At 42.0% G+C, this 4,415-nt stretch overlaps 1 long non-coding RNA gene across 1 annotated transcript; it reads left to right on the plus strand.

The window, feature by feature from the left end:
- Positions 1–304: 304 nt before the first annotated feature.
- LOC135978619 (uncharacterized) lies at positions 305–4,065 on the plus strand. Its single transcript, XR_010596003.1, has 2 exons — positions 305–443; positions 1,295–4,065. It is a non-coding gene; the product is annotated as an uncharacterized LOC135978619 (long non-coding RNA).
- The last annotated feature ends 350 nt before the right edge of the window (positions 4,066–4,415 follow it).

Raw genomic sequence — 4,415 nt, forward strand, 5'->3', positions numbered from 1 at the left:
CAGAGGTAAAAGAAATGCAAACCTACCAATATAGGTTGTGTTGTCTCTTTTCAGATCACTGGGTGTTTGAAAGCAGGAGTTAGAAGTAAAAGGCAATCAAAAGTCTGGGAAAGTTAATTGTGTCCCTTTTTACATAAGAATTTTTAAGCTGTGGATAGCTTTGAATCTGGAAGCAAGCCAGAAAGCATCTGTATTAATGCAATTTTCTAACTAATAAGGTAGAAGCCACTGAAACCTGGGCTGCCTATGAAACAAATACAAGGAAATATGGGGTAATTCCTCTGTTTTGTCTAAAATCAACAAGAGTATGTGTGTATATAAAGGAAATATTTTAAGCAATGACTGACTACCCAGAAGGGGTAGACCTCTGTTCTTTTGTCTTTCAGATCATCAGAGAAAATGGATGCCAGCTGAACAGCATTCAATGTACCATGCATTTACTGGTACAATAGGAATTATTTTTGTGTTCTTTGTCCTGTCTTGTGGTGTTTGTCTTGTGGCCAAAATTGTTGGGTTTAATATTTTCATAAGACAGTCTAGTTCAAAATTAAATAGAAGGGTTAAATCAAAAAAGCAGATACTTGTTTTATTCAACTTGGAATACAAAAAGTGTTTGGATAAATCAGGAAAATGTGATATACTAAAGTCTAATACAGTTGCTTAAGTAAGAAAAAGAAACTTCATTGGCCAGATTTTTTTTAATTGAAAAAAATTGTTGTTAAAATTTGCATACCAACAGTCTTTGGAAGCAAGGACATGGAAGGTTAACCCACTCCCCATATTGCCCATGGGATCCTTCTGGCTACTTCAGATTTCTAGCCAGAGGGCTGGGGAGGGAGGAAAGCTATTGGACACCTGAGGTTGTACCAAGTGGACTCCTCAAAAGTGGGTGTGCTTGTCCTGGTTTGTTGCTCCAAAGCTCTGTAATAAAGTTATTTTACTGGAAGGGTGTACATGGCATACATTGAATAATAAGACTAATGTACTGTATAATGGCAATGTGTATGTGTTCATTGTTGGGAAAAGGTGTATGAGTGAAAAGTGGAAGTTTCCTTTGTAGGTTAAAAGAAGCCAAGAAGGGGAGAAGGAAAAAGAACAGAACGAGTTAACTGAGGAAAAATAGCTAGCAAGCTCAGTCCAAAGATAAGATGCTGGCACCATCCAAGGACACTGCCCACAGCTAAGACTTGGCTGATAGCCAAGAAAAGGGGGGCCTGAATGTGCCCAAGCAACTATGAGATCTGCAAAACACTGCCAGGCATTAATGAAATGTGTTAGGTTTCTTTTCTCACAGATAAAAGAAGTGCTACCCAAAGACCCTAGCAGCCCTGCCATTCATTGAAACAAGGAGACTGAGTCTACGTAAAGTCCATCAACGAAAGACTGCTTTGGCTCCACACTGGAAAGGCCCTTTCCAAGTCCTGTTAACCACCACCACCACCACTGTGAAGTGCCAAGGACTACCTGCCTAGACCCATGCTTCTCACTGTAAAAAGACCCCTCCACCTCGGGAGGACTCTCCGACTGATGATAAGCCTATTTCTCCTTCTAGCTCTGCTGTGTCTTCTGGACAGCAGGAAAAAGAAAGAAAGAAAGAAAAAAGACAAGGTGAAGTGCTAGTAACCTCTCCCTTGTCCACTGACAGACCTACTGTGCCTCTGGATTTTTCTAGAAGAAGCAAAACCATTACAGGGTGATGTGCTAGTAACCTCTCCCCTGTATGATGCTAAACCACACTGTTTCAGGAAAAGAGAAGAAGGAACACTTGCTTAATTGAAACCACAAAGTCCAGGGATTCCTGACTACAAGAGACATTAAGAACTGACCCTGGTGAAGAAACAAAGAATTATACACTGGCAGGAAGAAACTTGTGAAACCCATGCTTGGGAACGTGGTATTGATTGGATTTTGGGGTTTATTCTACAGGCTGCGCCCTGTGTTTTGGATAAGTCCTTCAGCATGTATTGCCCTCCCTAATTGGATTTTAAATAAGTACCAAAGGCACCTTGTTGCCATTGCCCCTGCCATCTCCTCCATTACACTATTACCCCTGTAACACATCCAAATACAGACAATGCCATATATTTGATAAAAACCAATGACTAAGGCCTTCACACTTTAGTGATTTATTTAAATATTGTTTGAAAAAATATATTTTTAAGGTTCAGGATATCCCATATAAGCGAACAATTGAATGGATCAGTGGAGATAAAAGTATATGATATCACTACCAGTGAACCCCAAGAATTTATAATTGCTCACAGGGGGCTGCCATTAGATTAGCACAACAGAGGGCTTGGGTTATTTCCTCTAGAAAGAAGAGAGACTTGACCGGATCCCTTTGGGATGGGGCCAATAATGCAGCAGCAGTTTGGAATATTTTTAAGAACCAAGAACATGATGAGAAATTGGGGCAACTAGAGAAGGCCATTGGCCTTGTTTCTGGAGCACAACTAACCCAGGTACAGGCTGGAGTTGATGAGTTACATGTTATTTCCGCCCTTAGTTCAATGACCCAGAAGTTGCTGACAGAGATGGTATTGAATATCACTGAGGCTGGGAAGGCATTGCAGTGGGATCTAGCATGCTCAGAGATTCAGGATTTCTTGAATGACCAGCTAATGGCCATTTGGAATGATCTAGAGCATCAGGCTTGGCCCACTGCCCTTACAGACACATCAGGAGTACCATCTGATCTGTGGCCATGGAGACATACTTGGAAACTTTCTGGGTGGAAGTGCAGACATTCTCAGTGCTCCTTCCAAGTATATGGACCGGTTCAGGGGGTGTGGGCTCCCACATACCGAATCCTGCCGGGTCCATGGGGAGGATGCATGTGGGATTGGGTAATTCACCGAGACATCTGGGAAATTAGACCTCCTGGTATGCCCAATCGATTTTTAGTCAGTGCTCCTGGGATTACATCTGACATTTGGATGGGGTTAGGGAGTCAATGGACATTTTGGCCGTTACAACCCCCACAGCTTCAGTGTATCCGTAAACTGAAGCCAGGAGAAGTTGTTACTCTTCATGACTACGTTTGCTGGGAGGGTAGGGGACAAGGAACTACCCTGACAGGACACTTATTTTTTTAAGCTAATGATAGCTGTGTGTATGTTAAAGCCACCACATTGCAAGACATACATTTTAATCTCATTACCACTGCAGGCAATCATATTATTTACTGGCCTGCAGATAGAATTTTGCAAGTAGTCCTTAGGTTCCAGATACCCTTTAATTGGACTAGTTTAGTACCTGATCGATTTCAAAATTTGCTTTCACTGTTACCAGAGGTTCAGAAAATCTCTGAAGTACAAGGGCAAATTCACATGCTTCAAAATATGTATCAAGTTAAAAAGTATGCCTTTCAGACAGCTTATAGAGTATCCACCTTATGTACTAAGTATGATGTATTGTGTTATATGACTAAGATTGTACAACAACCCCATCATATTATCGCTATGGGAATGTTATTGCTTGTGTTGTGCAGGAGTATGTTATTGTTGTTGTAAAGGACGTAATAATAGTAATACCTTTCACGTCCATGCTCATCATGCATTGTCATTACATCCAATCAAAACCCCTAAGGTTGAAGCATCTGATGTAGAATCTGAATTCCGAGATTTAATGCAAATAGAGATTTGAAAATGTTTGTTGTACTAGTAGTACAAAAGGGGGGGTTGTGGAAGCAGAGAAAGAACTGACAGGAAGGGGATGCAATGCATGACAGTTAGTTAGCAAGAGTTAGGCTAACTGTAACCCTAATAACGCGAGATTTGTAGAAGCGAGGAATGTGTGAGGCAAGTGGGAAAGAACTGTGTGAGAAGTTGCTGCGACCTTGTGTAGATAATATGGAATGTAGACTAAGAGTCTACATTAGTGAGCAAAACAAGATATCAGAATGACCTATGTATAAACAAAATGCAACTGTTGCTCATTATTGTCTGTAACAAAAGGTATAAATGCTTGCTGTAATTGTTTATCTGTTGAGAGACCTGCTTAGCTCTCTCCCTCTGCGCAATTGTGAGAGTTAATAAAGCATCTGACTTGCTATACCTAAACAAATAGTGAGAACTCTGTTTTTCTCCGACAGAGGTGTGCGGGGGGTGCTGGGCTGTGAGGGTGTGGAGGGCGCTGGGCAGTGGGGGGAGGTTTGTGTGTTTTGGGGTGCTAGGCAGTGGGGGCCTGTTGGGGGGTGCTGGGCAGTGAGGGAGATCTCATAGACTCATAGACTCTAAGGTCAGAAGGGACCATTATGATCATCTAGTCTGACCTCCCGCATGATGCGGGCCACAAAACCTGACCCACCCACTCCTGGAAGAATTCTCTCCCTTGACTTAGCTGTTGAACTCCCCAAATCATTATTTAAAGACTTCAAGTCGCTGAGAATCCTCCAGCAAGCGACCCCTGCCCCA

This window comes from Chrysemys picta, unplaced genomic scaffold (genome assembly GCF_011386835.1).
Source record: "Chrysemys picta bellii isolate R12L10 unplaced genomic scaffold, ASM1138683v2 scaf344, whole genome shotgun sequence".
Lineage (NCBI taxonomy): Eukaryota > Metazoa > Chordata > Testudines > Emydidae > Chrysemys > Chrysemys picta.